Below are 11,950 nucleotides of genomic sequence, written 5' to 3' on the forward strand. Positions count from 1 at the left end.
CTAAGTTAAGTGTTCCTCCATCTTCTCCCCCTCCAGTATCAGAGGTATTCATTTCCTATTGCTGCTGTGACAGACTATCACAAACTTGTTTATTCTCTTACGAACAAATAAAAAAATCTTACTCTCTTATCATTCTAGAGGCCAGAAGTCCAAAATGAGTGTTATAGGGCTAAAATCAAGATGTCAACAGAGCTATTTCCTTCTGGAAGATCCAGGGGAGAATTGACGGCTTGACTCTTCTGGCTTCTGGTGGCTGCCAGCATTCGTTGGTTTATGACCACAACGCCCAATCCCTGCTAATGTGGTCACATGGCCTTCTCTTCTATAATCAAATCTCCCTCTGCCCCCTTCTTAAAAGGATACTTGTGCTTACATGCAAGGCCCATCCAGAATATCCAGGATGATCTCTTTATTTTAAGATCCCCTTAATTGAGGGGCGCCTGGGTGGCTTGGTCGGTTAAGCGTCCGACTTCGGCTCAGGTCATGATCTCGCGGTCCGTGAGTTCGAGCCCCGCATCGAGCTCTGTCTGTGCTGCCAGCTCAGAGCCTGGAGCCTGTTTCAGATTCTGTGTCTCCCTCTCTCTCTGCCCCTCCCCTGTTCATGCTCTGCCTCTCTCTGTCTCAAAAATAAATAAACGTTAAGATCCCCTTAATTGAATCACATCTGCAGGGCACCTGGGTGGCTCAATTAAGCTCTTGACTTCAGCTCAGCTCATGATCTCACGGTTCGTGGATTCGAACCCCACATTAGGCTCTGCACTGGTGGTGCGGAGCCTGATTGGGATATTCTCTCTCTCTCTCTCTCTCTCTCTCTCTCTCTCTCTCTCCATCTCTGCCCTGCCCCCACTCATGTGCTTGCGTACTCTCTCTCTAAATAAACTTTTTTTTAAAAAAACACAAAAATAAATAATAATCACATGTGCAAAGTCCCTTTTGCCACAGAAGTTAACATCAGTAGGTTCTGGGACTAGGACTGAACATCTTTGGGGGCCATTATTCCGCCCAGCACAGGAAATAAGTGTGGCCCCTCTTCTTCGTGGCCACCCCTCCACCTGCCCCCATCAAGGTTGTCCTCTTCTTTCAGGGCCTCTACCTTTGGCCTTCTAGGTCTTCCATTCCCTGTGGGATCTCTCCCAGAAGCCTATAAACAGGATCAAGTGGCTTCCATATAAAAATATAAACACTCTGGATCTATCATTTCCCTCCAACCGCTACCCTATTTCTACTCTACTTTTCTTCTAGAAAGCTCTGGAAAGAGTATTCTTCACGTGCCATCTCTACAGGCTGTGACAATCTCCCTTGCCTCCCTTCACTCCGCTGGAAGCGCTCCTCCCCAGGCAGCCGGTGAGCACAATCTTGACAAAACGATGAACACTGTGCAGTCCGGTCCTTACCGGACTCTCTGCTGACTAGTCTGCTCACTTGAAACTCGCCTTCCCTTGCTTTCGTCCTCCTCCTACCTTGCTAGTCATTCCTTTTTATTATGACTCATGGGCTCCTTCTCCTCTTGCCACGTCCGAGCCCTGGAATTAAGTCCCTGGAACACTTTCCTTGTCTGGGTTGGTACTGTGCTCCCGCTCTATAACCTATTCTCATCATTTGAGCAGCCACGTCTGTGCTGAAGGCCCCTAAATGTGCCCTGCCAGCAAGAACATCCTGCCTATGTTCGAGGCTCCACGGTCCATCTGACACCTCCAGCTCGATACACCACAGGCTTCTAAACTTGTCCATCCTCCTGCGTTTCAGTCTCAGCCAAAGTCAGCACCACCCACCCAAATATCACCTACTTGCTTCCTTTCGGCCACCAAATCTCAATGATTTCACCTCTCGGTTTGTTCTCCGTGTCTACTGACCTACTGACCTAGTTTAGGGCGTGCCACAAAAGCCCCATCCCTGGTCTTACCCACCCCCGCCAGCCGAGGCCCCATCCTCCCCCCACCCCACCCCACCCCCACCCCCACCCCCAGCCCTTCAGGAGTCCCTATGTGATCTCTCCACTGAAAGCACTTCAGGGCCGGTTCAAGGTGGCCTGTAAGAGGATCCCGGACTCCCTCCTCCCAGGGTCACACTGAATCTGCATGTGGGACAATTCCCCCTGCAAACAACCTAAAAACGGAGCGACTCCCAAACACCCAGCAAAGGACAGAAGACCCACCCCTAAGCCGGGGGGTGGGGGAGAGGCAGGGCCACAGCCTCACCACGAATCCCATCCTGGGCGCCACGGCTCGCACTCAGGAAGGAATTCAAATACTGGAGCTTCGCCCTAAGGAGTGAAGGGTTTGGATCCCACATCGAGCACTTCAACTCGTAAGACCTGCACCTGAGACACGAGGCCGCAGTACCTCCAGCTCTGAAAACCAACGGGGCTCCACAAGGGGAGCCCCATAAGGCGGCGGCGGTCTGAGAAAGAGCTTCTGAAGGACAGACTCACCCGCCTCGGGGGCTCAGTGCAGAGGCGCCGGTAGGGAGGCTCCGAGATGTGAAGGGATGTGGCTCACTCGCTCATCCTCGGTCTCCGCTGGAGGGGCAGGCATCCCATTTAGCCGGCACGGGGGCCTGCGGGCTGGTGGCCCCTCTTCCCGCTGTCCCAGGGGCGAGGCTCCTGAGCGCCAGTCCCTCTAGGAAGGGGGCTTTCACTCCTTTCACCCGCAGCCACACCGCGGCTTTCGGCAGCTGCCGCCCCAGGGGCGCCGGGAACTGTTATTGCTGAACTCTAAGAGTTCTTCATTTACTCTAGAGACAAGTTCCTTACCAAACCGTTAACCTTAAAAATAAAACTGCCAGTTATTCTCCCAGCAAAACATGGGTTTATTCGAGAATTAGCAGAGAATCGGGGCGCAGAACGAGCTTCTACTAAACGAAGTCTGCCGAATATAGGCGAGAAACACTCTTTTCAGAGAGGACAGGAGGGAGGGACTGTTGTAAACAAGAAGTCTATTGGAAGAAACTGGGAGCTCGAGTATGATGGCTTCTCATTGGCTGAGTTGTGACTGTCTCTCATTGGCCAGGCTGTTGCCGAGGGTCGTGGAAAGTCTTCCTGCTTGCTGGGATAGTAAAGCAGTTTCAAGGAGCAAGGTCCAGCTCTTCCTATTGGGTGTGCAATTGATGAGGAGTGGTAGGGCGCGAGAGCTGCCCTGCTGGCCTCCACTCTAAAGATTTCCTTTTATTAATTTTCACAAAATGTATTATTTAAAAATTTTGCCCTTTGGGGTGCCTGAATGGCTCAGTCAGTTAAGCGTCCAACCTTAGCTCAGGTCATGATCTGATGGTTTGTGGGTTCCAGCCCTGCTGCGGGCTCTGTGCTGACAGCTCAGAGCCTGGAGCCTGCTTGGGATTCTGTCTCCCTGCCTCTCTTTTCATGTACTTGTTGGCCATTTGTATAGATTCTTCAGAGAAATGTCTATTCAAGTCCTTTGCTTGTTTTTTTTTAACAGAGTTGTTTATCTTGGTTTTTGAGTGGTGGGTTGTGTTTTTTTGATCACTTATTCAATCTCTGTTGTAAATCTATTAAAACTATTTCTTTTTAGGTCAGTTTCAATAGTTTCTGTATTTTTAAGAATGTATCCATTTCATGCAAGTTTTCTAATTTTCTGGCATGCAATAGTTTTTATTTCTGTAAAGTCAGAAGTAATATCCCCTTTCATTTAGGATTCTAGTAATTTAAGTCTTCACTCTTCTCGTTCAATCTAACTAAAGATTTGTCAGTTGTGTTAATATTTCCAAAAAACTGCTTTTGGTTTCACTGATAATCTCTATTTCTTCTATCCTCTATTTGATTTATACCCTAATCTTTATTATTTTCTTCCTTCTGCATGCTTTAGTTTTAGTTTCTTTTTTTCCCCAATGTCTTAACATGGAAAGTTAGATTGATTTAAGTCTTTCTCCTTTTTAGTATAGGCATTTTTTAGCTATAAATTTCCCTCTAAGCACTGCTTTAGCTGCATCCCATGAATTTTGTATGTTGTGTTCTTGTTTTAGTTCAAAGTACTTTCTAACTTCCCTTTTGATTTCCTCTTTAACTCTTGTTTTTAGAAGTCTGTTGTTTATTTTCATATATTTGTGAGTTTCTCAAATTAATTGATTTCTAATTTCATTCCACTGTAGTTGAAGAACTTAGTTTGTATTATTTCTGTCCCCTTAAATTTATTGAGAATTTCTTCATGGTGGTCTATCCTCTATATTCTGCTGTCGTTGCATACAGTGTTCTATAGATGTCTGTTAAGTCTACTTGCTTTATGGTATTGTTCATTTCTTATATTTCCCTGTTGATCTTCTGTCTACATGTTTCATTATAAAGTGGGGTGTAAAGTCTCCAATTATTATTTTTGAGTTATTTATTTCTTCATTTCTGTTGATTATGTTTCATGTGTTTTGATGTTCTCTTTTAAATATATATATATTTATAATTGTTGTGTCTTTCCATTGAATCAATCTTTATTATAAAATACCTCTCCACATCTCCACTAACATTTTTCTTTTTAAAGTCTATTTTGTCTGATGGACACTCGACCTTTCTTGCTATCACTGTGTATGAAATACATCTTTTCCATCCTTTACTTTCACTCTATTTGTACCTTTGAATCTCAAGCATGTCTCTTGTATACAGCATATTAGTTGGAGTCTTTTTATCTAGTCTGACACCCCTGCCCTCTGATTGGATTGTTTATTCACATTTTATGATATTAATATAATTAGAATTCCATCTGACATTTTACAGTTTCCTCTGTGTCTCATGTCCTCTTTCTCTAGTCCTCCTTACTGTTTCCTTTTTCATTAAATGAATATTTTCTAATGTAGCATTGTCATTTCTTTAATGATGTTTTTCACTGTTTTTGAAAAATAAAATTTAGTGGTTATTCTAGAGATTGCTATATACATCTTAATTTATCAAAAACAAAAGCTTCAGTTTACTTATTTGCATTATAAGCAAAGAAACCCCTGTAATATGGATCTAATACTTTGTTTTGTGGCAGAACGTGTAATCAGTATATAAAGTGAAAATACTATAAAAAGTATAATGAAGATGTCCCTTAGGAATGCTGAGACTTCAGTAAACCTAAGTCAACCCCCCCTCCACCCCCAATATATAAATATATTTGAATACGGTCTTCCTAATGATATCCCCAAATTCTCATCCTCTTGCCCCCCATCAACCTCCCTTCCCTCTTCTACACCTGTCATATCAGTTATGCTCTCTGTCAATTGCCAAGAAAAAAAATCCAATGGAGCCACACATCTGGTAATTTGAGAAACCACACTGAAGACTCTGGGTGTCAGGGCAGAGAAACATCACTTCCCACCTCATGGGACTCTGCAACATTGTCGAGTCTATATCTCACCATGCTCTCTTCTAAAGCCTATAAGCCCACAACATGGCCCTCTCTGCCTTGCACAACCCCCTGGAAAGTACACCCATCACCTCAGTCCTGCTGCTTCTCTCCTGGATTATTGGGATTCAACATTTCCTCCACCAGATCACATCCATGATACCGCATTTCCACAACTGACAAAAAAGGAAAAGGAAGACCATAAGATTGTCCTAAGAGTACAGATGTAAAAGCATAAATCCCAACAGACTTCAAAGCATGTTGGGAAAGAAAAGGACACACATGTACACACACAGAGGATCATATATATCTTTTATTCTTTTGCAGTAATGTGGCTGTAAGGAATGGTGTAACATACCCAAAAGTGCCAGGAGACTGTATAAGATCATCTGTGGTACAGGTGCTTGGGATGTAATCAGATCTTCTGTCTTTAGGTAGCATTTAACCACCAATCATTACATTCTCATGTGAGTCATTCACTACACAATTGTGGGTCTACGTGTTATACTCTTGTGTTATAAGAAATCTTCAGCAAACTTTCAACCAGTGTTGTATAAAGCACCTTCATTTAAGAGTACCAAAAGATTTGTAAAACATACAGTTCTTGTTTTCACAATATTTTGTGCTTAAAAGGATTTGACTAATTTGCCACAATAAAAATACAGAAATATTCTTAATAGTGCTGCTGCTGTCACTATCCATTTGGCAATATCATTCCTAATCACTGCTGCTGATAACCTGAATCATCAGCACCCTATACCCAACTAGGAGCCTTTCACATCTCGCTTACACTTCACAGACCCCAAGCACTCTGCCGTGAAAAGTTATACACATGATTTCAGTTCATCTCTCTTAACCTCTCTTAATAGCCCAACTTTAAAAAGATTGGCAATATTGTTTATATTTTATAAACTGGAGAAACAGGGGCTGATGGCAGGCAAGAAGTTGTCCAAAGTCATGCAGATCTGGTTCAAGCCAAGTCCACCTGGCACAAAGATGATGTTCTTGCCACTACATCAAAGAAAAAATAAAAGTAAAAATTTTCAAAATGTGATTAGCAATGTGATAAACATCATCCTGTGGAAACCCAGGACATATTCAATTGTATGCTCAGCCTCCCCTAGTTTTGCAAGGGGACAATCAATCTACTTTAACTTGACCACAAAAATAGAAAAATCAACATTTCCTAATATCTGTGTTAGGGGCTGATGATAAGTGATTGTGCAACTAATAATACATAGATTTCATGTCCAATGTCTCAACTTATAGTTTGATTCAAATGAAAGACGATTCAGAAACATTTTGAAAAATATACATTAATGAGCTCTAATGTTTGCATGAAGAATCAAAAAAGTCTCTTAAGAACCTAGTTTGGGGGTGCCTGGGTGGCTCAGTCGATTAAGCGTCCGACTTCAGCTCAGGTCATGATCTCACGGTTCGTGGATTTGAGCCCCACATCAGGCTGTGTGCTGATAGCCCAGAGCCTGGAGCCTGCTTCAAATTCTCTCTCTCTCTCTCTCTCTCTCTCTGCCCCTTCCCCACTTGCTCTCTCTCTCTCTCTCTGAAAAATAAACATTAGAAAAAAAATTTTTTGAAAGAACCTAGTTTGGAACCAAGTAAGTGCTTTGTGCTTTCCTGCTACATTTCATGTATTTCCTTTTTCGGGAGTATCATTGGCAGTTCCAAAAAACAAGCCATTTGGCTTGAAAAAAGCCAATAAAGAAAAATCTCCAGAAATCAAAATCCCTGACATGGGTACATGACTCTATAGTTTACAAAGTCCTGTCAGGCCTTATCTTCATCTGTCACCCCCAACTCTCTATAAGGTGAAATGTGCAGGAATTAATGATCTCTGATGTATCTTCATTGAGTCAACAACATTAATTGTGAGCCTGTTGTTGTGTACCAGGTTCTTTGTTAAAGAACTAATCACACACAACCCCTACCCACATGGAGCTCGTAGTCTAGTCATTGCACGGATATTTTCACAAGTCAATATACAAATTAGAGCCTGCATGTTGTGAAACAGCTAGCGAGCATTGAAACCAAGACTCAAATCCCCAGGCTTCTGTCTTCAAGATTTCCAATTGTGCCTACAGGGTCATTTAACTTAGAGCCTCTATTTCCTCATCTGTACAATGGAAGATGATGGTATCTACCATATCTGATTATGGTGAGGATTAAAAGAGAGGACACATATAAACATTCGGCACAGAGTAAGTGCTCAAGAAATGTTTGTTCTCTCCTTCTGCTCCTGCCCCCTTCTTTCAAGATTCAACTTTGGTGAGAAGGCCTGTGTACCCTAGCCCTCACCTATCAGAGAACCTTCTCTCTGAACTTCAATCAATCTTGCTATCTATGCCACTCCCATAAGAATTTTAAAATAAGTTATTTTGATTGTTTACTTTTTTCTGATTATAATAGCCATATACTCTCATTATAGAAAAACATGTGATAATAATGATAAGGCAAAAAAAAAGGAAGGAATGAAGACAAAAATAAAGCAACTGCCTTAAACCCTGAGATTAACCACTCTAGGTATATGTATTTTATGCATTTACTTCCAGATCCTTCTCTAAGCATATTTTCATTAAAATCTTTATAACCATTTTATAATATGCTTTTCCACTGGATACTATACCATAAATAATTTTGTATTAAAATAAATACATTTTGCATTATTTATTTCATTCCATGCATAGCTGTGGGCTATTCCATTGCATTCCATTCTATTCCATAGATACATTTTCTTAATCGGTCTTGTACATTTGCACATTTATGTTGTTTACAACCAGTGTTGCCATGAATAGCCATCCTTATCACTTTTTTTTTTTGCACATCCTTAATATTTCCTTAGTACCCACTCATCCCTCCTAACACATCCCTCCTAAGCCTTGTCCTGATCACAATTTCCATTAACTTTGGGTCCATCTGTGTCTTATACTGCTTAAATTCTTCCTCAATGCCTAGAATGGGTCCTTGAAAATAGAAACTTCTCATTAAGCTTAGCCTGAAGAAACTGTCTATTCCACTTTCTTTGAAGTTTGTGGGTCAAGAGCTGTGCTGTTCCGTATCATAGCCACCAGTCATGTGCATAACTATTTAATTTTTTTCATTAAAATTAAATAAAAAATTAAAATTTTAGTCACTCAGTCACACTTGTGACATTTCAAACACGGAATAGCCACATATCGTTGGTGCTGCCATATTGGACAGTCGCAGCTACAACACGTTTCCATGATCATAGAAAGTTCTATTGGGTAGCCCTGGTCTAGAGACATAATGACTATGAATTTGCTTTTAAAAAAAAAAAAAAACATAGATTAAAGCAGTCACTCTCGCTCCCTCATCCAATTCTCTTCAAGACAGGACCCAAATGACTCAAAAACACAGACCCAAACCTCTGTTATCTCTGTTTACGGCTTTTGGTGGGACCCCCACCCCACCCTCAGGAGAAAGGCCAGCGTCTTCCTCACACTCTCATCAGCTGAATCCTGCTCCCCCCCTCCTTCTTCTCCTCCACCCACACTAAACAGTAGACATTTTCCTGCACCATCTCACACTTCCGTGCTGAAGCAAGTCATGATCACTGCCTTGGAAGACCCTTCCTTTCTTTCTGTGGTTGGCTAAATTCCATCTGTCCTTCAAGACTTGGTTTAAGCCCAGGCTTCCTCTGCCAAGCGTTTCTGGACACTTCAAGGCTCTGCCGGGCATCCTTCCGTTGGGCTCCATAGCACCCAAGACATATTTACAGGGGCACCTGGGTGGCTCCGTCAGTTGAGCATCAGACATCAGCACAGGTCATGATCTCAGGGACTCGTGAGTTTGAGCCCCACATCAGGCTCACTGCTGTCAGTGCAGAGCCCGCTTTGGATCCTGTGTCCCCCTCTCTCTCTGCTCCTTCCCACTCACACGTGCTGTCTCTCTCAAAAATAAATAAAAATAAAAATAAAACAAGACATATTTACATTAAACAACAAAAGCTTAAGCCAGAGGACAGAGGACAGAGGACAGGACTTCCAGGCTCCAGTCAGAACTGCGTTCACATGGTCATACATTGTTGTAAAATTGGCAAAAATAATAAGATATTTTAACTGGAACCAGTTGGGAAACTCCTCCCATTATACTTTCTTTTATGGAAATAGAATTACTGAGGCTGCTAGAATTTCAGAATAGCTTTGGGAAGGGTAAATTGGGAATGTGTCCTTTAATCTGTGAAATAGAGAGAGATTTTCTATCATTAAATAAGTCAGAAATGAAAGACTCTTTATATGAATATATATAAAGTTGCTTCTTTGTCATCTTTATATATTAAACAATGGAGAGAAAGCTCAAATAAAAAATAAATATGGAATAAAAGCAATATAAAGAGTAATAAAATCAATAGAAATTATCCTGACCTCAAGAAGTAAATTACCAAGAAAAAAAAAAAATCAGACCATACCAAAAGTAGTAATTCTCTAAGAGAAACAATTTTAAATACAATTTTAAATAGAGTAATGAATAGGCTCTCAGATAATTTGATAGCCCAAATAATGAAAGGGAGTGAATCTTATGAACCCGTTGTAAAAATATTTAAGTTTCTTATTAATTTAACTGGCATTGACAAAGACAACAAAAAGCCATAGTATGTAACTAGACAAGACATGGGGGACAAATCTTTTCATAATGCTGTTAAGGAAAAAAGAGTGTGATAAACAGAATAATGGCTCCCCTCCTCCAAACGATATCTAATTTCCTGGAACTTACAAATATGTTACCTTGTAGGGCAAAAGGGTCTTTGCAGATGTGATTAAGGGCACAGACCTTGAGATGAAGAGATTATCCTGAATTATCTGGGTGGCCCCAAAATTCTATAGAATATTTTGGGCTTTAAAGATAATGAAAGGGGGCTAGACCTCACAACTAAGTAATGGGAGTGTCCTCTAGAAGCAGGAAAAGGCAAGGAAATAGATTTTCCCCTAGACCCTCCTGAAATGAACACAGCCCTGCTGATGCCATGATTTTCCTGCAATAATATCTGTATTGGACTTCTGACCTAAAGAATGGCAAGATAATAAATTTGTGTGGTTTTAAGCCACATTTGTGTGGTTTTAAGTTTTAAGTTGATGGTAATTTGTTACAGCGGCACTAGAAAACTAATAAACACAGGCTTGAAGATAAGCCAGTGTATAAGAAGTGTCCTGAAATCTGATTGCTCATGTACAAAGAAAAGAGGAAGATTTTCCAAAATTTGATAAGAACCCCAGAAATTCACGAGACATTATTTATTAATAGTGGACTATGAAGTTGTAACTTTTCTAAGCTACCAGCAGCTGCACGAATTTTTAGTGCAACCATGTTAGAAGACTGAATTATCTTTCCAATTTCATTACAGAAAATATCACAAAACCATTGCCATATAGAAGTAATAAAAAATAAGTATCCAAAAATTGGGGAAAATATTAAAGATGGATTAGGCATTTAATTAATAAAAATGTAGCTGCTGTCTTCCTTCTCAGATATTTGTGGAATGTCTCTATGTCACAGTTTGGGTTTTCCAGTTGCAAATCCTAAGGCAGGGAAAGTGCAAAGTAGTTCATTTGGGAGAAGACACCACCAAGGACCAGGACCTGCCCTGCTTTATAGGCCTGTGACCCACGTGATCACACAGGGCTTATGTTCTGAAGGGTCTTGCACTAGGTTTAACTACTGTCGCCATCTCGAAACTTATAACAATTTTTCAACAAGGGGCCCTGCAATTTCAATTTGCGCTGGACCTCACAAGTTATGTAGCTGGCCCTCACCAGGAGGTACCCACAGCAGAATGGGGGACTGGGAGAGAAGGGAAGCAAGCGGATAACACATGTGTTATTGGATGGGTTGCTGCCCTGGGTAAGTGAGGCTCAATCCCTCCAGGCACCTGTGGGAGTTTGTGTGGAAAATATCTTGGAGTTATCCCACCCAACAAAGTGTTTATCCTCCAGCAGGGTATTCGTCCTCCCCCATCTAAGGGCAGCTGGCCCCTGGAGGCACTAACTCCCCTATGCTTTGTCCCCACTACCCCAAACATGGGCCTTGGGAGGAGGGTTGCAAGTGCTTACAGTAGGAACCTGAGGCATTTCTGGAATAGCAAGCATGGAGAAAATATGGCCCAGTCCCTGACATTGGACACTACAACTGAACAATTGTAATTTGTTGTAATATTGCTTCTTATGCTAAATGAATATTTGGTTCCATAAGTAATTCTGTTTTTCTTTTTTAACAAAAGCCCCAAATACGTATAAGCCTTAGGCCCCTCAAAACCAAATCCACTCCTACATGGCACCATACACTTTCCTTTGTGATAGCAATTATTGGTCCAGTTATAATTATTTACTTTTCAATCTACTTTAATGGACCAGAATTATTCCTCTAGAGGTCCTCAACTCCAAAGAGATCATGTTTGCAGCCATCATTTCCTCCTTTAATAATTCAATATAAAACAATATTAAGCAAAATCAATAGCTTCTGGTAGGACCTCAGGGTATAGATTTGAAGGTTGCACACTGAACAGTTCTAGGGGCCACCATTTATATCACAGCCTCCTAAAGGCACCTCCTAGAGTTGGGCTGTGCAGCTCTGTGACATCTGATGTGGCCATC

This window comes from Prionailurus viverrinus, chromosome F2 (assembly GCF_022837055.1).
Source record: "Prionailurus viverrinus isolate Anna chromosome F2, UM_Priviv_1.0, whole genome shotgun sequence".
NCBI lineage: Eukaryota > Metazoa > Chordata > Mammalia > Carnivora > Felidae > Prionailurus > Prionailurus viverrinus.